The sequence below is a fragment of the Thermobia domestica genome, chromosome 1 (assembly GCF_964235325.1).
Source record: "Thermobia domestica chromosome 1, izTheDome1.hap1.1, whole genome shotgun sequence".
Taxonomy (NCBI): Eukaryota; Metazoa; Arthropoda; class Insecta; order Zygentoma; family Lepismatidae; genus Thermobia; species Thermobia domestica.
The window spans coordinates 61,665,618-61,691,026 of NC_137454.1; the positions used below are offsets into that span (position 1 = coordinate 61,665,618).

The 25,409-nt window shown below is 37.2% G+C and overlaps 1 protein-coding gene across 2 annotated transcripts in view; it reads right to left on the reverse strand.

The window, feature by feature from the left end:
- The window catches only part of LOC145685290 (uncharacterized), a 66,767-nt gene extending 48,915 nt beyond the window's left edge, over window positions 1–17,852 (reverse strand). The window contains exon 1 of one of the 2 annotated variants that reach the window (XM_081757661.1): window positions 17,596–17,835. The gene's annotated coding sequence lies outside the window, so the exon portion shown is untranslated. Of the gene's footprint in view, window positions 1–17,595 lie in introns of both variants that reach the window. The other variant, XM_081757659.1, reaches the window with a different exon arrangement.
- Between the last annotated feature and the right edge of the window lie 7,557 nt (window positions 17,853–25,409).

The window sequence follows — 25,409 nt, forward strand, 5'->3', positions numbered from 1 at the left end:
CGAAGCGTTGTTTTAAATTTCAAACCAGGGGGGTCTCAGGACGGGCGTTTACCGAGACCGGCCTGGGGACCAGACAAGTTGACCGAGAGTTACCAAATTTTGGTCACGGATACCTTAGTCCAGGCCTCAGACCATTCATAGTTTTCACGGTCGCTGAGATCGATGGTGAAACTCTAATCTATTAACTTTCAAATTCACCCTATTCGGCTGCGGGCCGGGGGTAATCCGGGGGGGGGGGAACCGAGACATGTAAAAGTAATCCAAAATGACCGATATTAGTGTCAAATCCATAGTTTTCGAGGCCGATGAGATCAACGGTAACACTTCCATTAGCGATGACTTGCAAAATCAGCTACCATTGTATGCAGGCCGGGGGTCAGAGGGGGGAAGGATACCGAGACATGTAAAAATAGCCCAAAATAATCGATATTTTAGTGTCAAATCCATAGTTTTCGCGGCCACTGAAATGAAGGATGATACTCCCACACGCGTTGACTTCCAAATACAGCCCCCATGCGAAGAATGGGTATACGAGTATTCAGCTAGTTTGTGAATAAAATGTAATAATAGACTTTATTGAACATTCGAATGAAACTTCAGAAGCAATTGCTGACAACATTGTTAAATGATTCGGAAACAATAACTTAAAAACAGTAATCGCTAATAGTGTAGATAACGCATCAGCCAGGCACGTAGCCAAGGGGTGGGTCCGGGGATCCGGATCCCCTCCTTTCGAAACCATAAATGAAAAATTTAAGGAAGGATGAAACAAAAAGAAACGAGAAAAAGAAGAATCATCCTTAAAAATATAAAACTACAGCAAACGTTTGGTTACTCTTTTTTATGAGGAACTTTGTGTGGAGGAATCGGAAGGGGTTTAATCTAAAAATGGATATTATTGGAACGGACCGTTCCGAATTTCATTTACCTCGATGCTAATCCTATGGACTACAAATGACAATTGATGAATCTGTTCTATTAAATAGATTCTCAGGTAGAACTTAAGAAATGCCCAGAATCACCAATAATATGAGCCTGGCAACATAAATTCCAGTTACACTTAATAAAGTAATTTTCAAATTCGCGGCAACACTAATCCATTTTATAGGATATGTTTACCGCCGAAAGAGATCTCGTTGCTATCTTTGACGGCATTAATCGAAGATAAGAAAAAGAAGAAGGAAGAAGACAACAAGAACCGAGTTCGAATGACCTCGGAAGATATTTTTCAATATTTTAAAAATATTTTTACTCGAGATTTCTTTATAGTTTGTTATTAAAATATTAACATATCCTCATTTTATTGTCCTAATCAACCAATATGGGTATGTTGCCAGTAAAATAGTTTAGAATGATCGAGCCCCTGGTGTGATAACCACAATATTTCATATCACAGACTCCCCTAGTATGAAATCCTGGCTACGTGCCTCCATCAGTCAATTTTTGGGAAACATAAATCTGTTTATCAACAACTCTAAAAGACTCAATAATACTCATATAATTGCAGAGCAGCAAAGGTGATATAAATTTGTTTTCTTATGATGTATTAAATACAGAGTTTCGTAAGTAAGTTGTACACTAAATTCTCATACAGCGTAAAGAATGTTGTAAGTCGTAAAGAATTCCTTAAACTTATGGACCAGTGATGCCATCCTGAAACGCTTTAAAATCCTACCTCGAGAGTCAGAAAATCCTTACGAAATACTTTAAAAAAAAAATCCTTAAATCATACGAAACTTATGTATGGAGTGTGTTACTTTTTTCAATTTCTAGACGAATTATCAATAAATTTCGATCTTCCAAGTTTAAAAAAAAATAGTATTAATAACTATTTTCCTTGATCGATAACAATTTGTTATATTGTCAGAAGTGCAGTGACTTTATAATACCTATGTACCTGAGCCGAATGATACTAAAATGTTCTCCGCACATTTCATGTGGAACGTTTGAAAATTGATTGTTTCTCATTTAGTATTTATTTTCTTTCTTTTATTCGTTCATTGTTTTATTTTCTTCTTTCATCAAATACCAGAGCGCAAAGGGGTCGTCCATATATTACGTAATGCGATAATGGGGGGGGGGTCGGTCTTGCGTTACGAGGTGTTACAAGGTAGGAAGATGGGGTTTACGTTCTCGTTACGTAACGAATGTTTTTGTTGTTGTTGTTGTTGTTGTAATTTTTATTTTTATTCTCAGGTTCATATGCAATCTTTTAAACAAATAAGTTTATTCAGTTCTTTTCTTTTTTATATATAAATACTAGCAGCGTTCACCCCGCTTCGCTGCGGTCACCCCGGAACGCAATAAACTTTGTTACTTAGATAATTTTTACTTTTTCGCTTTCAAATTGCAAGCGCCTGTCATTTATGTTAACCCGCCGAGTCACGTGGTCATGCGGGTTGCATATACATACGTTTATTTTTACCTATGATGAACTATGCAGACTTGAATGGTCCATTATCTCAAGACACTGGTAATTAAAAATTAAAGTGATATGATAAAAACCATCTAGGGTCCAAATCCTAACAACCCCCCAAAAATGAAAGAAATCGGTTCAGCCGTATTAGCGTGATGAGTTCACAAAGGATTTGTACGTTCTCTTTTATATATATAGAAATAAATATTTCTATTCTTTTGGGAAATTGCGAACATATAGCCTGTATAAATTGAATTATGCAGAAGGGATTCTAAGACGCTACTAGACACCAGCATGACTGGTGACGAACACTTCATGTATTATAATAAAATAAAAATGTGTTTTGTGGCTATCGCAGAGCTGCATTTACGGCACACGCTTTTCTGGACTTGGTTGTTAGTGATCGTAACTACCGCTTAAAATGCTCTCACGCTCTCAATCGTATCGCTATTTCTGAGAATATTATTTAAAACTTTCGATTTGAATCATTACCCACTCTCTTGTTCTAAGGGGTTCGTATGTGAAACAGAAGAAATTTCTTTCTGTGAAATAATATTTTCCGTGACGGAACGATCCACGATTTGGAACAAAATAAGATATTAAAACCTAATTCGCCAGATGTTCATCTCGTACTGATTTTTTTTTTTCATTTTGGATTTAAATATTTCTCGTGAAATCGAGTTTATTCTGGCACTGATTTAGGACAATAAGAATTTTAAAAGGAGTAAAGTGAAGTCCAAAGTCCATAGATGCTCGAAAGCTTGTTCTCAAAGATGTCCTTGCTCCTTCATGTGTGCAGCCACTTCGAATCTATGGTCGACGAAGAGAATTTCTTTGCATCATCGACACTGACGACCTTCAAATACACGAATCACCCTGGATCTCCGAAAATGAGGTTGATGTCAGTTAATTAGATCCTGTTTCATCTGCATTTTCCAGTAGTATTTTCTTCTTGCCAATCATCGGTGACCTAAAAGGATGGGTGTGATCTCCTTGGGAAAACGACAGCATGCAATTTCGAAGAATTAAAACTGGTTAATTAAATATATATATATATATATATATATGAGATTAAAATATTATTACGGTACTGCCATTTTATAATACTTTTATTTGTTGGCGAAGCATTTTGTAATAAAAAGTCCTACCATTATTTATTTATTTATTTTTGTTGTAATAACCCGCAAAATAAGCGGTTTTTGATGAAAAAACAAAAATCAAAAAGTGTTACGTAATAAAGGGTGCAGGGGTTCCTTCTTGCGTTACGAAGTATGACAAAAGGGAGGGAGGGGGTAAAAATTAGTCAAAAATAGCATTACGTAATATGTGGACGGCCCCTAATTTCGTTTATCGGTAGACTCTACTTGATTTTTTAAGAATCATATATGATCAAGTTATTCCTAACTAGCGTGGACTTCATCGATAGCAAATAAAAGACTTGAGACTAAGAATTGAAAAGAAGATTATTGATGACTCATCATATACACTTCCCGCTCGTAGAGAATTTTGTTGGCATGGATTATACATACAGTAGAACCCCTCTTGTCCGCCCTCGGCTGGTACGTCACTCCGGTTAATCCGAACATGTTCGAGCCGAACTTGTCACGACTCGTCGGTGACTCAAGAGACCCATTGTCGTTTACTGCCGTCGCGGCATTGTTGTTTACTTGCTGTTACTGCTTATCCGCTTTAGTACTCCGTCATTTCTTGCATCATATCCTGGGGCGACTGCACAATCCGACCTTTTTTGCGTTCGACCATACCCCCAGCAGTGGCGGATCCAGGATATTTAAATATGATCAAGGGAGAGGCGGATCAATTAAATATGTCCATAGTTTGCAGCTTTATCCAGTGTAAAGCAGGATTGAAGCCCATTTTATCCAGTGTATACCAGAGCGTCAAGGGGAGGTTATAGCCCCTATAGCCTCCCTTGCATCCGCGCCTGATCCCCAGTCCCAAAGGTAACGGATTAGACGGATTCTACTGTATAATGAAAAATCCCATATATATTCACAATTTTGACGAAAAACCCTTTTTCCTATTTCGAATAATTAATGTCCAAAATCTTACAAAATCGAATTTTCCCAAGGGTTGGCATCACTGTTATGGATTCAAATCATACAAAACTAGATTTCTAACATTTTTGCCAACTGTAAACATGGTACAGAGCGACACCGCAGCAGAAAGGCGTTGCTTGAGCAAGATTGGTTAGAAAATACGATTTGAATTTTACAACCTTATTCATCCACACATCTACAGAAATACTACAGAGATAATATTTTTGTTCAAGATCCATGTGATGGAGTCCTGCAGATAAGCTACTTACAGAACTTTAATCGGGCTTGACTGCTCTGGGATTTTGTAAATTTCAGAATTTTATTGAATGGAGCATAATCTATATTCCATAAATGTTCTAAAAAAATAAAAAATAAAGTTTTTGAACCTCGGGCCCTTTCCATGCACGAGGTCCCAGCCGGTTGGTTGGTTCACCCTATGTAACGGTTCCTGCCGCCCAGCAAGGGAATTTCGATTATGGGATATAAACTAAAGCCAATGCTATGTTTATTTGTGCAACACGTCAAACACAAACACAGTTATCTCACATACTGATCTTGTCACCACTTTGGAATGCAATTAACTATTTTTTTTCTTTTAAATATGTACGGCCAGAAAGAATGATAATATAAATAACGAGTGTGAAATGTTTTGTTTGGAATGTCAATCATTTTTAAGAGCTTAACTACAATACTAAGTAGACATAATTAACACTAAAGAGCACCAGACTTGCTACGCTGGTGTATATACAGAATATAAAGAGTATATATATAGATATATACGTAGTTTATAAAGACCGGGAGGAAGGCTTTATATTCGTGAGTAAAACAATGCTGTTTAGAATTCCAGAATATATTTACCTTCACATTTAATGCAAACATATTTATAGTTTACGTTCTGTCCCTCCCTACAAAAAGAAGAACTCTCAAAGGGGCAAACTGAACAAGGTTTATTTGAGTGAACAAAAATGCTCCGATTTGCCAGTGGCGGTTCGTGACCCAAATCACTTCGGTATGTGATATCGGAAATCACATGCATACAAGAATTAGTATGCGTGGAGTCCCTGGTTCCTTCGCGGCTCGCGCCAAGTGAGCTTTATGGCGGACAAACACTATGTGCGTGGATTTTCTTGAGATTCTCCCGTTTCCTCTCACTTACCATTCCACTAGTTCGTTCATTATCATCATCACCATCCCCTTAGCCTCGGAACATAATGATGAGACATTAACTAAACTAATTAACTCACTCTATGGCCTATGGAACCCGGAGGTTCAATGCCGCGTTCACAAAAGCTCTCCACTGACTTCTATCCTTAGCTAACTGCATCCAGTTTCTACTTTGTATTCCAATCTCTGCGAGATCCATCTTAATATTGTCCTCCCATCTTCGCCTAGGTCTTCCTAATGGTCGTTTTCCGATTGGTCTTCCAGTTAAGACTTTGAAAGCATTTCTACTTTCTTCCATTCTAGCTACATGACCTGCCCATCTAAGCCTCCTAGACTTGACGACCCTAACAATGTTGGGTAAACCGTATAAATTATGTAGTTCCTCGTTATGAAGTTTCCGCCATTCCCCATTCCCGTTCCTCTTGGATCCGAATATTCGTCTCAGGATCTTGTTCTCAAATACTTTCAGTCTATGTTCTTCCCTCAGAGTAAGCGATCATGTTTCGCAGCCATACAGAACAACAGGCATGATTATCGTTTTGTATATTTTAAGCTTCAAATTCCTCGACAGAATTCGCGACGACAAGAGATTTTGAACCGAATAGTAACACGAATTCTCTGATTTCAGTCGATATTTAATTTCTTCGTGAATATGATTTTCGTATGATAACATTGATCCTAGATACTTGAAACTAACCACTTTATCAAAAGTATTATTTAATATTTTAAAGCATCCATAATTTGCCGTATTACGGTCCCGACGTACTTCCATGTACTTAGTTTTCTCTGCATTTACTTCTAAACCCATCTCCCTGCAAGCGTTTAATACGATCTCTGCATTACTTTCTATTGTCCTCCTATCATCCCCTATTAAATTTACATCATCAGCATATGCCATCACCTGGTGAATACCGTTCAACTGTAGGCCCTGGTTGCTATCTTTGATTTTCCTTATAGCGTATTCCAGAACAAAATTAAATAATAATGACGACAACGCATCTCCTTCTTTCAGGCCATTTTCGACGTGAAAGCTCGTGGACAAAAATTTTCCTACCCGGACTTTACTTTGGGATTCATTTAAACATATCTTAATTAATCTAATTAGCTTTCTCGGTATTCCTAGTTCTGTAAGAATGTTGTATAATGTTTCTCTCCTAACCGAGTCGTACGCCTTTCTAAAATCAATAAATAGTTGATGTATCGGGGTATTGTATTCCCACTTTTTTTCGAGTATTTGGCGAATGGTAAATATTTGGTCGCTAGTTGATTGATTTCGTCTAAATCCGCACTGATAATCTCCAATAATTGCATCTGCGTATGGGGTCAATCTTGCTAATAGAATGTTTGAAAGTATTTTATAGGATGTTGACAGAAGAGAAATGCCTCGATAATTATTGCAGTCAGTTTTGTCGCCTTTCTTGTGAATTGGGACAATGATTGATTCTTTCCACTCTTGTGGCAATTCTTCCTTGTTCCAGATAATGAGAATGAGTTTGTATATCTTGTTCCACAATTTTTCGCCTCCAGCTAAAATTAACACAGCCGGAATTTCATCTACACCCGGAGATTTGTGTTTCTTTAATTTCTTTATAGAGGTTTCTACTTCTATTCGGTTGGGTTCTGGAATATACGGTTCTGCGGTGTGTATCTCCTTTTCTCCACGCACACTAGTTTTTGGTTGCGTGTTAAGCTTATCGTCAAAGAAATCTTTCCATCTATTTAAAATGCTATCCGTATCAGTGAGAACTGTACCTTCAGATTTCTTTAATATATAAGCACGAGCTTGATAGCCTTTCTTAAATTCACTGATCCCCTTATACATGTCCCAGATGTTTTTATTTTTACTATTATCTTCAAGTTCCTTAATTTTAGCTTTAAAAAATTAAGTTCTTTGTTCTAAAAGTTTAGAAGTTTCCCGCCTGATATCTGCGAAATTTTGTGTAGTTATTTCATTCGGATTTTGTAGCCAGCGTAATTTTGACTGTTTTCTCTTTTCTGCTAGTTTAATGCATTCCTGGTCGAACCATGGTTTGTTCCTGCGTATTTCCGCATGGCCGAACTTTTCTTTTACTGAAATTTTAATGCTATCTCTAATTTCAATCCAGGTATCCTCAACATAGTGCACTCCGAATCTTAAGCCGAGAATCTATTCGAAACTTCAATCTGGTATTCTTCTTTTACCTGGCTTTCTTCTAATTTCTTTAAATTGAATCTCTCCGTTTTCGGACATTGAATATTACCTTTGTTCAACGATAATCTCTCTAGTATTATCGCTGCTATCAGGTAGTGATCAGTGTCACAATCAGCCCCTCTAAACGACCGGACATCAATTATGCTAGATTCCCTTTTTCTACCTACTAAAACGTGATCAATTTGATTATGTGTTTTTCCATCTGGTGATGTCCAAGTATATTTATGAACGTCGCGATGTGGGAATTTTGTACTCTTCACGATTAGGTTTTTGGATGTTGCAAAATACACGAGTCTAACACCGTTGTCATTACTTTCCATATGTAGGCTTTCGTTTCCTATAATCAGTTTGAAAATAAATGATGAGACATTAAATTAAAATAATAACTGTTTTGCTATGTTTGTCTACAAAGTTTGGACAAAAGGAAACGCACAAGTCACTCTATAGTTCGGTAATGGAAAGGATTAGAGAAATGAGATTTTGTAGGCTAAAGCATTGGTCCTTTCCCATCTAACTTACACCTAACTTTTATTCAAATCTGTTGCGTTGTGAATTAACAACGTGACACCGTTCTATGTCAACGTGCAATGACCGAATTACTCCACAATGTGCTGGAGACAACTTAGCAACATCGATTTACAGTAAGCTGTTGTCAGTCTATGGTTACAACACAAGAATCGAAGTAATGTGTGTCAATGGCTTCAGAGGTTTTGGCATTGTAATCGCAGCATTTCGGACCAGCCACGTTCAGGTACACTGTCAATCGTCACAACCGATTAAAATGCATAAATCATTATCCATAAAAGGCAGTTGCTGTACCACGAGACAAAGCATGGAGGATACAGGTACACTAAACGGATCTATATTAACGCTAATCCAACGACTGAGATACAGAAAAAAAAAAATTCTCGCTGGGATCCACGGAATATGTTGCAAATCAGAACAATTCCCAAGAAATTGCCCAGAATGGTTTTATGGAGTCATCACGAGTGATGAAATCTGGCTGTTTCATTTCGATCCTGAGAGCAAAGCATAGTCGATGAAACTAAAGGTTAAGGATCACCGCGTCGAAAGAAGCCGCGACTTTGCCATGTCATACAAAAAAATTGATGACAACATTCTTTTGGGATTACAGGGTGATTATTTACATAGACTTTCTCGAATGTGGAACGACCATTACCAAGGAACGATAATTATTGTTCGTCCTTGGGTAAGTTGCATGCATGAGACATCAAGTTGCATTACGATAGCGTAAGATCCCATGCTGCAAACATAGTGGCATAACCAAAGGTTCAGGATCCTTCTCCCCAGACAGCGGGAATGGGGTTCCTTTTCCTTGTTTCTATTGAAAAGACAATATGACATACTGGCCGATTATTACAACTTTCAAGGAGGATTTACAAATACTACAATGCTACAATGGCTTGTGAAATGCATCACTATATATCGGAAAACACCACTGTACAGTGCTTTAAAAAGTTCTATCTATATGAGTCGTTCAGTTCCAAATCGGCTTTGTCTATTTACAGCAAATGTTGGAAAGCTGAGAAAAACTGTAGGTTCTGTAGATGTTTATTCACTTGAACAACTTCAAATATTTCCAGTTCTACAACACGTATAGTTCCTACAGTATTTTCGGTTTTCCGGGATTTGCTCTAAATGGACAAGAGCCAGTTTGAGACCGAACGAATTAAACAAAGAAAACGTTTATTTTGGTCTTGCTGGATATGGAGGCTTATGCTGTAAGAGTTCTGGCGTGCACACTTTTGAATAATTTCTGGTTATAAGCTGGTTCTGAATACAGAACTGAACTCTATATCGTTTCGTATTGTATTTGATTGTAAGAAAGCAATCACCATAACCATAAATGTCATTTCATGTATGAGAGAAAGAAACATAGAACACACATACATAGAGCAGAATGTCAGATACACTAGAAGCATTGAATGTTTTTAAACAATTTTCTCGAATTCAACAAATGTTTTTAATTAGTATATTTTTAGTTAAGAAACCCGTCCTTACCTTTGCAACTGAAATATTTACCAACTTAGCAGGTCTTTCACAGATTCAGCATTTTCCAAATCATCTTTGTTTCACGATTAGAAGTCTTTTTCTCATCACAGCCGTGTTTAAGTTTTACGTCCCACGGTTATACCTGTTAGGTTAAAGGGGACGGTGATGATGAGAAATGAATGAAATGGTGGAATGAAGAAAGTGGGAGGAAACGGGAGAATCCCGACAAAACTCACGAGCACGGTGTTTGTCCACCACAAAGTCCACACGGTGCGAGCTGGGATCGAATCAGGGACCCCAAGCACCGGAGGTAAACGCTCTACCACTGAGCCACCGCGCCCCCCTCACATCCTCCTGGTCCAGTTTCCTACACGTTTCATTTTCAATACTTAACAATGCTAAAACGCATTTAACCTACACTGACTTGTGAGTCATGTATTCCTTAAAAATATTTTGATTGATTTCAACTTTGAAAAAGACCTCTTTGCAGTTGCTGATGTTACCGGTGAAGTTAAACACAGCTGAAGAAAAATGATTTAAGTCAGGGAGACTACCCACTAAGCAGGTATTAACAACAAACAGAAATTGACATATTTCACTGATATAACTTCTTTTCTTTTAATTTCTACACGTATAGTGTTCTAAAGTAGAGTAACCGCTGGAACATTCATGAATCTATCAGCAATATTAATATTTAGTATACTACTTCAGGTGATACTGGCATTCTCTAAAAAACTTATTCAACTCATTTATTTATTTACTTATTTTACGATTTGGGGCATATTGTTGACTTGAGGGCTCTGCGGGCCATTATTTTCGCCGCTGTGCATACATGAGAGTTTAGAAGAAAAATTGAAATGAAATCTTTGAGTTTTACGTCCCACGGTTATGCCGGTTAGGCTAAAGAAGACGGTGATGATGAGTAATGAATGAAATGGTGGAATGAAGAAAGTGGGAGGAAACGGGAGTACCCCGAGAAAACCCACGCACACGGTGTTTGTCCACCACAAAGTTCACTTGGCGGGGCTGGGATCGAAGCAGGGGCTCCAAGCACCAGAGGTGAACGCTCTACCACTGAGCCACCGCGGCCCCAAGAGAATTTAGAAGATTGCCAACGGAGATGGACAGTGGTACCATACCCTATGCAGACTCGATTCAACGTCATCAAATTTCTAACTGTTTAGGAGGCACGGTAGGTCAGTTGTAGAGCTTCGCCTCTGGTGCGTCAGGTCCCTGGTTCGATCCCAGCTCGTGCCAAGTGGGTTTTATGGTGGACAAACACTGTGTTCGTGGGCTTTCTCGGATTCTCTCGTTTTCTCCCACTTGATTCATTCCACAATTGCATTCATTTCTAATCATCACCTTTAGCTTAACCGGGCGAACTATGGGACGTAAAACTGAAAGATTTCATTCCAATTTTTCTAACTGTTTGGACGACTGAAGGCTTATTGGCGTGGGAAACAGTTTCGAGATGATGATAAGCTCATAATGTATATGAAACAATGGTATACTGACCTACCTGAAGAGTTTTAGGGACGTGGATTTGTGTCATGGAAACAAACATGGCTGTAGTGCAGTGAAGCAAATGGATATGTAGTTCATTCCCAAAGAACCACTTCTTTTACGTACAAAATTTCATTTCTCTAGTGCTTAAAATTACCGACCTATTGTGCTGTGGTGGACAAGAACCGTGTGCGTGAGTTTTCTCGGGGTGCTTCGTTTCCTCCTACTTTCATCATTCCACCATTTCATTAATTTCTAATCATCACTGTCTCCTTTAGTTTAGCTAGCATGGGACCTAAAACTTAAAGATTTCATTTCATTTTTCTATTGTGCGTTACTTTTTAACTGAAGTTTGTTCTTGTTACCAGAGATGTCGAAGCTCGAACGAAGACACGTGAATACGGGCTCTGTGAATCCGAAACATAATCAAAATCCGAGCGAGCAAACTCCCAAATGAGCCAAGTGCGAGCCCTACTGACCATGAGACTAGTGAGCCCAAGCCCTTCGTAAGTGTGAAGGAAGTAATGCAAGATTCATTAGGCCCTGTGCAGAATCGTTTTCAGCGTTGTATTAAGAGTTTGACCAATGTGTAATGCTAACTTCCGTATTTAGAAACACACTAGAAAAGTTAACGACGACTTGTATTGAAAAATGCCGGCCACCGTTTTTCTGCAGGGTTGTCCAAATTCATTGGATAAATCAAGGTACGAGAGAACTGTTATCCCTGATCTTTATTTCTCCAAATTTGTTTAAACAACCCTGCGGAAAAGTCATGACTGGTCAATTTCTGGGCAATTGTTGCTAACTACATTATTGTGTTTCTAAATATGACTCTGCATAGCGCTCATTGAGATTAGTGAGCACTAGTCCTGAGCCCGAATGAATTCCGATTAGAAAATATTCATTATGTTCGTTACACTTCGAGAATAGCATACTATTAGTGACGTCCATAGTTAGTACATACTATGAGACTGTCTACGATTACTGCTTAAACAGTGAAAGAGAAATTTAGAAAGAAAGACGAAAATTGAGCTACGGTGAGCAACTCGTGGAATGAAGCGTTAGGGTGCTTCATAATGCTGGGAAATTTATACCCTCACTTCAGGCATCTTTCACTTTTCTTAGCACCTTATACCCAAGATCACATTAACACTAATTAATGAAGTAAGTTTTTTTTTTTTTTTTTTTTTAAAAAAAGGTTAGTGTTTCTTCACATTGTGTATTGTGGTAGACTTCCAAAATATGCTAATTTCTGAATACTGAAACCGAAAGTAATAGTTACAGCAGAAGGACAAATTCAAAAAATGGAATATGTTCTTTTGATGTTCAGTCTATTCCAAAATCAATTTCTCGCTATCCCTTACAATTATTACTATATAGAGATCAACATCGAAACAGAAATTTGTGTATTCCCGGCGGGAGCTCATGTGGTTCGGATTCCACGTTAATCAGTAGGTCCACGTCTCATATAGCCTCGCTGCTGAAAGGGACGCTAAACTTAAATCAACAACAACAGAAATTTGTGTGTGAATCGTAGATTTCCAACACTTGCGGTTTTCAATCTAGGGATACAAATCGAGATCAAACTTGCTCTTGGAACTATAAATCCATATCGGAAAACCACTAGCTATATCTGACCATTTTTGGTCTATGGAGATCAATATTGGAACCGAACCGGGAGTAGTATTATAATTTTTATTTACCGTTGTGAAAGAGAAATAAAGTCAGAGATGGAATATATTTTCGTGGTACTGAATCCACCAATTTTGCTCTATGGAGATCACTACTGAAACCAGAAGCGGTATAGATGAAAGTGTTCGATGCGCAAGTGAGTCAGGATCGCGGCTGCTAGTAGACGACAACATCCACAAATTGCCCAAGAGATTTTACTGAGTGAAGCTTATTTTCATTTGCCTGGTTCTAATTTGCTTGCCAGTGAGAGCACATCTGTTGGGAAAAATGGCTACTGAGATTGGAGATAGGAGAGTGCTTCAATGCAACCTCTGCCAATACAGTAATCTTAGCTGCTGCATCTTCACGTTCATTTCCCTGAATGTCGGCATATTCCGGTATTCAGCAGACGACGACGACATAGTCCTGTTGCTGTGGCAACACAGATGCTGATGCTAGTCTCCGAAAGTAGTTGGTAATTTCGGGGTATTTAAATATATACGGCGCCCGGCTTTTCTCTGATTAATAACTTAGAAGGCGTTGCACCTTGAATATGTCAGTAAAGGCCGATTTAAATTAATACGCTCTTTTCTTTAAGTTCTCTTAAAGCATGACCATTTGGCAGGTGCACTTATCTTCTGACATGGCTTCCGTTGTTCCTTCCTCTATTTTAAGAGTAATTTAAGTACTGTATTTCTAGGATCATATCAGCCTGAAAGCACTTTCTATTGTTCTTCTCGAATTCTACCACGTATGCACAGAGAAGAATAAGCAACATCAACCAGATTTGGCAGGATTTTAAGTAACCATCAAACCCTTCTTGTTAATTATGATCCAACTCGGTCTAGCCATTTCTGCGAAACAGAATTCGTATAAACTAAAGTTCAAGGACAGACAACATCATGATTGATAAGGTTATCATAGTTCTGTTTGAATAGGGACAGTAGCAGTTTGAAGTTTTTGTCCCGAAGTCTCGTTGGTTTACATTTTGACTCGGTTTTCACTGACGACAATCTTTTGCATGTCTTTTTATGTTCCCTATCCCTATCTTCATTGCAAAGTAATAGTAAAATACTAATGTAACCTCAATTTAGAGATACTTGAATATTGGTAAAGCGCCCAACGTCATGGCACACAGTTCATTTACTTTCCTAATCATCATTACTGATTGGTAGGCCCAACAAGAATAAAATAAAAACAGCTCTTGTCCTGGTTAAATACTTTCTACCGATATATGGAGTAGAAATAAATTTTCCACTAAAGTGTCCCAGTTTGGAATAGCAGAAATATAATAACCTAATGGTGAAAGACTAAAGTAGCTTGCAGTAAAGAGCACCAAAAATCTTTCAAAACTTCGTTATCATAGTTTTTTTTTTTTTTTTGTAGTTTTAATTACAAAATACTCCGAAACATAATTCATGAAACGTTATCATAGTTTTTTTTTTTTTTTTTTTTGTAGTTTTAATTACAAAATACTCCGAAACATAATTCATGAAAATTAAGTCGGGTGGTGTTCAATCAAATTTTGCATAATTACAAACTGAAATATTATTCATGGTGTTAGAAATAAGATTTATTTTTAATAATCGATACTGGGAAATGATACTTAATGCGTACAATTTATATATTTATCGATAGAAATACGGAAAGTGACTGAAAAGTTTTGTTCCTAATACAGAAACAAATATGCTAGAATGCCACTCATTCTAGCTTTGGAACTTCTTTTATAAAATAACAGACAAATTCTGACCAAAGCATATATTAACTAATAAATAATAGCGTTACAGTTTCGGCAAATTAACTTTGCCTTCATCAGACACATTAATGTGTCTGATGAAGGCAAAGTTAATTTGCCGAAACTGTAACGCTATTATTTATTAGTTAATATATGCTTTGGTCAGAATTTGTCTGTTATTTTATAATATGCTAGAATATAAAAAATACTTCTTTAATAATAACACAACCTTATTATTAACACAGTGGCGTATTTAGGGGGTGGCTTCCGGGCTTAAGCCCCCCCCCGAAATCTTACTTATTATAGTAAAGTTAATGAAATATCTTGCAGAATTTTTACATTTCCAGGCAAAGCCCCCCCCCCCGAAAGTTAGCAAAGCCCCTCCCGAAACAAAATCGTAAATACGCCACTCTATTAACATATCCTATTTCATGGTTCTAAGGAATATCTTTTGTCTTTGACAGGTCCTTCAAGTTAGTCAAATGTCAAAAATTGGGAAAGTGAAAAAATCGAGAACAGCGCTATCATAAATATCTGCAGATGAATGGAATGTCAGCTTTCGATATCCATCAGGATATGGTCAATACTTCAGATGAATCTGACTGTTCATATGGCACTATCAAAAAAGATGAGTGCAAGAATTCATGCACGACATAAAGAATGTTGAAGATGAGTCAAGTTCAGGGAGACCATCAATTGCTACCACCAAGGAAAACATTACCCTTGTACACTTAATATGATTATGCAAGATAGTCGATTGTCAACTCGTCAGATAGCAGAGGGGCTGGGCATATCACACAAGCAAATAACATTCTGAAAAATGAACCTCGTTTATCAATGAATTCAGTTAAATGGGTTCCACGACCTCTGGCTCATGGACAAAAGTGCACTCGGTGCACCATGTCATTGAACAATTTGAAACTGTTTGAAGATAATGTGGACAATTTTCTATCTGGATTCATCATTATGGATGAATCGCTATCTCTATCACTATCAGCAACAATCCACTATCCGAATCTCAATCTACTATCAGCAACAATCCAAAGACTGGAAGCAATCTTCATCCACTAGTCGCAAAGAAGGCAAAAGTCTCTCATTCCGGCGGGAATTTGATGGCGTCGAGCTTTTGTTTTATTTTCAAGGTGTAGTAATTACATAAAGCTAAAATCCAAGAAAAAACAATGTTCCAAAGACTGGCCAGAAGAGTACTCTACTTTACAATAGTGCTTCAGGCTAAAACTGAGCACAGTTGCCATGGCAACAATTCATGAATGTAGATTTGAATCCACTCCTGATCCACTCGATTCATCAGATTTGACCGTCTGAGATTTCAATTTATTCCCGAAACTAAGCCAAAGGCTCTAGCTGGACGATGTTCTGCAAGTGACACTGGCGTCGTTACAGCCATTTAGCTCTTGCGAACACAACAGAAATAGTTTTTATTTATTTATTTATTTTTGTTACTGGGATAAAGGCACTTCAGCACCACTGAAGCGAGTGGATTGATGTACAAAGGGATTATGTTGCAATGTGAAGGAATTACCAAATTTGTACCTCTTAGATTTACCTGAAAGCTAAAAGCTTTTCAGTTCCTTATCAAATATTAAGGGTTAAGTGTTGTATCGTCGGACCAATATTAGGAAATTTACCGGGTCAATTGGATAATTTATTTAAGTTTGTGAGGAAGAATGAGTAAAAGTGAAGAAAGTGGTTGTATTTGTTGGATGTTTTAAGCGGCATTGTATGTGGAGGCGGCAAGGGCGCCGATCCTGGGGGGCTCGGGCCCCCCAAAGCTCATGTGAGCCCCCTTATTGTATTTATTAATATACAATATTTTGCATAATTTGAGTGCAAATTGTCTTAAAATCTTCACATATATACCTTCATCATCTGAATGGGCCTTCCCCCAAATTTACAGAGAAATCGACGCCCTTGGGAGACGGCTGAACTATTTTGCGGAGAGGTACACATATTATGATATAGTGGCGCAAAAGGCAGTGTAGACTTGTAAAGTGTACAGAAAAATTTGGGCAAGTCTTTAATCTACCCGTTTCATGTCGAGAACAGACTCCAACGAGCTCCTGCGGGGCTTCTAACCCGTTCCTACTAGTATTACCGTACTTATAGTATGCATCCGTATAGTAAATCTACACGCCTAATATAACGTAATCTACCGTAAGTTAATGTAATCCAACGAAATATAACCGAATAATGTACATTTTGGTGCTTTTTTCGATTTTGAAATTGGTCCGGCGACACAGCACTAATGCCAATATTAATTGATATTAATAATGCTCAGCTCAAGTGTTGAATGAATGAAGTAAAAATATATTACATTAATACTTAATGATAATGAAAAATTTAAACAAGAATATTAACACAAATATTTGTAAATTATCAGTAACAGTTTGAACGGTCTTTCGATTAGGCTTATTTGAGTATGGTGAATTAGGATTGAATGGGCCTAAACGCTACAAAAAGATAATTATAACATTTGATTGTCTGGTTTAGACTTAAATCGAATGATACTCTGGGGCTAATAGGCCTATATTCTCATAAATGATTGGATTAGGATTATTTAATAATGAAATATACTCAGTTGACTGAGAAAACAACGAATGATTTTAAGAAACAATTTGACTTAGTCGATACAGAATTGCTACAAACCGAAATTCAGACTAAAGACACACACTTCCCATCAAACCATAGCTCACAAATCTACTTTTTTGTAAAGGTTGGGTCTAACATACATTTCACAGATAAAAACACTCATTAAGCAATAAAAAATTGGTTTACGTCTTTAAAACAAAAATAAAAATGTTTTGGAACTAGCAACTATTCTTACCACGTAATGAAAAAAATCAGGTGAGCACACCACTCTTTCGATGTTTTTTTGGCAGCAGAACGTTAAAACATGACCTTACAGTAACCTTTTAACGCAATTAATCATGCGTGTTCAGAACTATAAATTTTTTTCTTGTTTGATTGCTTCCCACCTAAGAGCCTAAATTCAATTACAATGACGTGAACCACTGAATAATTTTCTTTAAACAAACTATTGTTTCCATGGTTACTACCGTTTTAGTCTTCACTTGTTTGAATTTAAATATTGCCAGTTAGCAATAGTTAAACAATCAACATAAATTGAGGCTTTGTAGAAAGAAATAATAATAGCTGAATTTTATTTAAGTTAATTCTAAAATTATATTAACAATGTTGCCAACAAGTTGACAAAATATCGTTAAATGGGAGATGAAATCACTCCTATATTGGGTGAAAAGTCGCTAAAAAGTTATTCGCGGAATTCTCTCTTATGGAGCTGATCAAGTTTAGGCACTTCTCATTTTCAAAATGTGCATGTAAAATTCAACACTCTCCATCGAAAGACATGATTTTTAGGAACAAGGTGTATATATTTGTGAATCAAGTCATAATCCTATCTAAGCTACAAAAACGAACACGCAAAAATGTAATTTAAAGAATCATATGTATATACCTAACAATAATTTCGCTTTTATCAATAGTACAATATATATATTTTTAGTTTATGATCAATTTCACTTACGCAAACTTTGGTGTGGGAGAACCGGGTTCGATTCCTGGTGGGAGCTCATGTGGTTTGGATTCCACGTTAATCAGGTCAACGTCTCATATAGCCTCGCTGCTGAAAAGGACGCTAAACTAAAATCAACTCAACTCACCGAAATTAAAAATGCGTTTAGAAAAACGAACGAAATTAAAAGTGTACAAAAAGTCTTACATTGACTTCACTTTTACTCACGCTTCTACGGATAACAAGCTTGATATCGATAATGTATTATTTGTTCCTCTAAACGGAAACTCTGCAAATTAAAAAGCATTAAATATTGGAGTTGGTCTCCGTTAGAGGGCAAGAGGTAACAGCAATCAAAGTGAAATTTTGGAGATACACGTTGTGTATTTTCCCAGTTGGTCGACGCTTGCGCTGATTCAGGGAGCTCCTTCGTGGCTAAGCGGTTGCGTACGCGCCTTTGGCGTGGGAGAACCGGGTTCGATTCCTGGTGGGAGCTCATGTGGTTCGGATTTCACGTTAATCAGTAGGTCCATGTCTCATATAGCCTCGCTGCTGAACGGGATGTTAAACTCAAAACCAACTCAATTCAGCCTGCGCTGATTCAAATTAAAGAAAAGAAAAGAAACATATATCTAAACTGGTTCGAGATAATAGTGTTTGATTACAGAAATACAAGTTACTCTAGCACAACAGTCGCTAGATTTATGTCCTCAAATTGCCATTCAAAAACCACCAAAAATTCGCTAATCAGAAAAATTAATGTTTGTCGCTATCCTGGAAGTCAAATCCCATAGATTAAGCGACTTTCCCCCCAAATTGGCAACACCGTATGTTAAATCATATGTTAAATAACAGAAATTAAATCTAAAATGGGATAGAAATTACACCTGAAAAGAGCCCTACAATTTGTGAATTTATAATGAAGAAAGAAAAAAAAAAACGTAGAAAGAAAGCGTTATTGCATTCCATGCTCTATACATATAATTATAAAATTTCGTATGTAGATTAAAAATCTGGTGCATATAGTGAATGTATATAGTTTGCCAAATTACGGAGCTAAAATCGTTTCCTAATGCCTTAAAAACTATTAGCTATTCTATTGGCAAACTTCCGGTTTTACTAGATATACTTGATCGGGAATACGTACATAACTCGATGGTGAGTGTGAGACCTGGCTACAGCAAAGGCAGGTGATAGAAGAATCTAGTTCTTAAATGGATGCAAAGCTACTAATCCCGCAGTTCAAATACATTTAAATATAATAATGAATATCAGGCCGTAACTTATGAGGCCAGGGATGAGCTGCGCTCTCATTTGGGCTCAGCAACGTTCGAAGGGATCCACTTCATAATAAAACTTACTCCATATGTTACGATAGAACATGATTGTATAAATGAAGAATTGAATAGGTTCACCACATAAAAAATACCTCTTAAATGAAACGAAAATGTGCTCTGGAATCATTTCTTTAAGATGTCTTCTGACAGGGCCTCCAAAAATAATGTACATTTCGTAAGGCTTTTAGTTGTGTCAAATATTGTGCGACTTAATTTGTAAAGCTCAGCATAAAATGGACCCTGGATACAATTTCCAAAAGAATTTCAAATAATTTAAGGTGCTGCTGCTGAACCATCATCTGAACAAAATTATTTCTTTAAAATGAAGTACAAATGCAATCTGGGACCTCATTCCGCAACAGTTTGCATCTTTGCATTGTAGTTAGACAACATACCAATCGAATTATTTAAGAATATGGGAGACAAGGACAAAAAAGAGTTGTTTCAACTCTGAAATGAAATATATGATAGAAGAGAGTGACCAAAAGATTTCCTGAGGAAATCATAATACCGTTAGCTAAGGAATCGAACCCAGAGGCGGCGATTAGGGGGGCCAAGAGGGGGTAATTGCCCTTCACTTTTTTGAAGTGACCCCTAATGTATATAGTTTCATTTGCAAATGTAAAGTTTTTGTATGTATTACTGGTTCATAGAAAAAAAAATGGTGCCATATAATATTTGCCATTGCATAGGTACGTATTGATTATTTGTCTTCCCGTGGAGTTAAGAAAGCTACAGGAATTGCATTTTAATCGCAATTCAAAGCAATTAATATTGCAATTGCGTATTTCTTTAAATGTCGTGGCATATGCTTGTAATATTTACTGATACATTTAATGGCATGTGTGGAATTAAAAATATAAGTTGTTCATTAATCTCCAGTTTCAATGTAACTTCTACAAAACAAGCGTCATTATTCATTAATGATTAATTCTGTTTCTTTGTTTTGCAAATTTGTTATTAAATAATCTCACACAATCTTCCAGACAGAATTTTAAGATGTTCGTGAGCAAAGAATCAAATCTCTTCTTACATTTTCTGTATTTAAGAGTACAAAGTCCTAATACCTACTTGCGTTGCTCTTGTGAATTTAATTAATAAAATATGAAATACAATATACGGTATTTAAACTGAAAAAGATAGTATCCTATTATTTATACAACCTTTCGTCAGTGTTAGAAACAACCAGAAAAACTAACATTGATATACAAATATTCAGATCATGTTTTGCCCCCCCCCCCTGTTTAACACTCCAATCGCCGCCACTGCCACAGACATGTGAAGACTACAGAACTATTAGTCTCATATCAAACACAGCAGCATATATCTTGAAATATTGAATGTAAGGTTGTGTGGAAGAACAAATGAAGAAGTTAAGGAGAAACAGTTCGAGTTTAGAAGTAAAGCAAATGAGATGCAATTGGTTTATTAAGAGTAATCTGTGAAGGTTTACAAGTAGAGGAAGAGAGGTGTATGTTGTATTTATTGACCTAGAAAAGGCTTTTGACTGGATAGGATTAGGAATTAGATTTCTAAGTTTTCACTAGCTATGGCAATGTTAGCCCATCACATTTGGGGGATTGCATCTCCCGGCGATCACAGTGCACGGAGAATTGGCAAGGAGGAAAAAATGCAGAAAGAAGGAAGTGGTTGGGGACCATTATGAAAGGTACCATCCCAGGACTTGCTTGACATAAATGAGAAAAACTCACTTAGGATGGCTAGCCTGAAAAAGTTGTTACTTTTTAGGGCGTATATGCCCACCGAGAATCAAATCCGGAACCACTCGCACTAAAGACGATAGTATTAGCGACTAGGCCTAGTACACTACGTGGGGCCATGTGGCTTTTGACCGGATGAGTTTGGGATTCTTGATGGAAGTTGTAAAGAAGATTGGAATGGAATGGAGAGATCGAAAACTCATAAGAAACATTCGAGAAAAAAATAACCATTGGAATAGAGGAAGAAATGACAGAGGAAACAAAGCTTATCTTTTCTGTGATTCTGACCTGTTTATAGTCTGATAAAGGCACTGAGAGAAGAGAAATTCATGTTTGCTAGAGTTGCATTAGTAGCCTCACACATTCTACCAATATGTAAAACGACTTTTCGTCTCCGAGTCCTACCGGGTTACACTGGGTTATGGGTCTATCTGTATCAGACCGGGTCACTTAAGGACATGGGTATGGCTGCCTCTAGGTCTTCTGGATCATAGGTCACGAAATTCGAGACCGATTTCACCACTGTTATAATGGTGGTTGGTTTCGACTTCCGTTTTACAAAGTTTTTTTTTCCTTTTCAGCACCAATAGGCTAATATGACGTGAATTTACAGTTTAAAGTGGAATCCAAATCATCATAATGCATTCAATTTTCTCCCACCGGGAATTGAACCCACGACTAGGTAAACTAGAGGCTTGTGCAGTGGTGCCCCCCCTCATGTCCATGACGCACCCCCCTCAATTGTCTATCCGTAAGTGTTCTTCCACGAAAAAAAAATCTTTCCGATTAATTTTTACACCCCCTCAAACATATTTATATAGATTTTTACCCCCCCCAAATATTTCAATGACGCAGTTTGCGTCATAGCCCCCCCCTTGTGGGCACCCCTGGCTTGTGCGATAGCCACTAGCGAGGAGGCCTTCTATTTCATGTTAAGCAATAGGTTCGTATATAATTTAGACTGATGGTGAGAAAATGACTCTCAAGTACGAATGAAACAAACTAAATAAAATAATTTGACTAAAATCATACGTTTAGAGAGATATAATTTAACACTATATCTTTAAGTTTACAATTGCACATTTGTTTTGTCATTTCTGTTAGTAATTGAAAAACATTTGTTTGTTTTTATTACCTAAACGCACATACTTAATAATACACGTACACCAAATATTACGTAATAGTTGAGGAAGTTCTTTTATGTGCATGCCTGAAGTTCCAAGGTGATCGACAGATAGTGCTAACATATTCAATACGTAACACTAACAAGCAAGACAAAAGATGCATTTTCTCATTTGCAATAACCTCTTATTACAGCTCTTTCACGAAATTTATAGTTTATTTCAGTTGTCAAAATATTGAAGAAAAATAAAATACATCTTTGGAAAATACAAAATATTATAATTTAAAATAGCTTGACACTTCCACCAAAATACGTTCCATAATTATCATCCACACTAACTGTCGTCATACACCAGTGCGTAATACCATGTAATATCTAACGAACAATAGATCTTCAAAACTACTAAGTTAACTATGCAGTTTTTTAAAAGTAGTTTTTACGATGTCTGTATTTGATTTATAATAATAATTTCTAAAATGATGAAGTGATAATATAGTCGTTCATATAATGTCGTTAGCACTTACTGTATTTTAATTACACATAATCGCTTTTCGCTGTTTATAACCGTTTTTACTCCACAGTGATCGCCGTTAAAAACCGAAAGTGGTTGAATTTTCGTCACTTCTGGTTTTAATACAGAAATTAGAGTGGATATGGAATATATTCTTGGATTGCTTAATTGATTGCCGAAAACCGCTTCTAGCTATCTGTTACCGTTTAGGGATGGTACCGAGACCGAGACTAGTCTCGGTCTCTTCTCGACAATTCGAGACGAGATCGAGACCGAGACGGACTTATATATATAGACACGAGACCGAGACCGAAAAGGACGTTTTATAAAAGAGACCGAGACAGACCTCTATAAATTGAGACGAGACCGAGGCGAGACTTAGGTCAGTCTCGAAAGTCTCGGTCTCGTCTCGAATATTGATAGCTCTTAAAATTAACTTTACTCAAAATTTGTTTCATTGCAGTGTTAGATAATATGGGAACGATTGTTTGATGTATAGCGGCGTATTTACGGGGTGGCTACAGGGCTCGAGCCCCTCCCGAAATAAATTTCTGATCATTTTTTCGCATTGCATGTACAACACAAATGTTTCTTACCCATTCCTCAAACCTCTCTCGAAGCAAAATCCATAGCTGATGTATATAGCCTTTCTCTCTCTCTCTCTCTCTCTCGTGCATGGGGTCCCGGGTTCAAACCCTGCTCCCGCCAAGTGAACTTTGTGGTGGACAACCACCGTGTGCGTGGGTTTTCTCGGGGTACTCCCGTTTCCTCCCACTTTCTTCATTCCATCATTTCATTCATTTCTCATAATCACCGTCTCCTTTAGCCTAGTCGGCATAACTGTGGGACGTAAAACTCAAAGATTTCATTTTTCATTTCTCTCTCTCTCATATATATAGCCGAGCATCCAGGATATGATCAAGGGAGAAGATAAAACATAGTTTACCACTTTATCCAGTGTATATCTGAGAGTCAAGGGGGGCTATAGTCCTTATAGCCCTCCCTTTCGATCCACGCCTGTATATATATATATATATATATAATGCTGAAATTTTGTACCATGTTGTTTGAAATATTGAAGGGGAAATTCTTCTAGATATTCTGCAATACCATTAGATAAACAAGCAGTGTTGCCAACACAACATAAATTTGTATTTTCTCAAATTGCACTACGTAAGATATTACACATTTCTATTTACATATTAAATAAAACAACAATACCACATACAGGTACATTATTCATTGTAACAAAGGGCAATACAGTATTACTAACATCAACATTTTGGAGATCTCTAATAACTCAAATGGCAGGGATGATGCAATGCGCATCAATTGAATCTTAGCGTCAAATACTATGATCATGGTATAATGTATTTTCGAATGAATGAAGGAACAAAGTTACAAGAAATGGAAAATTTAACTTTTTGTAAAGACTTTACTTCGAAAACATGCTGACACAGTGACGACGCCAGAGGGGGGCGAGCGCCCCCCTAGTAGCTACTTCTGCCCCCATGACTGCCACCTAGACTGCCCCTCCCCCAGACTAGAATCTTTAAATATTCTACATGTAGTATTTTATATCAGTATCATAACCAATCTCATTGTCAAATTGTATTCTATTTTCCATTCATTTACTATGTGGCAGATTAGTCCTCAAGCTTTCTTCTTTGAGCGTCTGGGTATGCACACATATTTCTTTTCTAATTTAGCGCCTTTTGAGGTAAATTTTAGTTATACTTCTTTCTTATGATTTTTAATTATTGTGCCTAGCGTACAATAGTAGATTTGGTAGACTTGTTTTCTTCTCATTGGATCAACTTCTATTGGGAACAAAAGAAAGGTAGAACCAGTTACGTAACTTGTTTGTATTCATCCAGGTTTGAAGTTTTCAGTTTCATATTTTGGTTTATTTAAAGGTTCTATACTTCTTTTTTCTGAAACATTATTCTCAGCATTCAATATTCAGAGGATGAGCTTATAGACAGCTTAGCTTGCAACTACCAGGACTTAATTTTTTGAAGGGGATTAAAAGAGTTGTCTTTTCCCTTCCTGCAAATGATAATAATAAATTTATGGAATTAAATTGATTCCAAATAAAACGTATTGTCAGAGTGCTGATCTTTCGTTAGTAATTGGTATACAGGGTTCATTATGAAAGTAATGAGCATGATGCTACCCTGACTCAACAATCCACCGCAGCGGACGCTGCCGGCGCGGAGAAAGCAGTGGGTGGTCTGTCCTTCCAAACGCGCCCGGAGTCAGTCTGCTGCGAGCAGTGACAGCGTGTGGATGTTGATCCGCGTGAAGCACGTTTTTACAAGTTGTAACACGGCGCGATGGAGGGTTCGCTCGAACAACGCTACGCCATAAAATTTTGAGTCAAGTTGGGTAAGAATGCTACGGAAACTTACCAA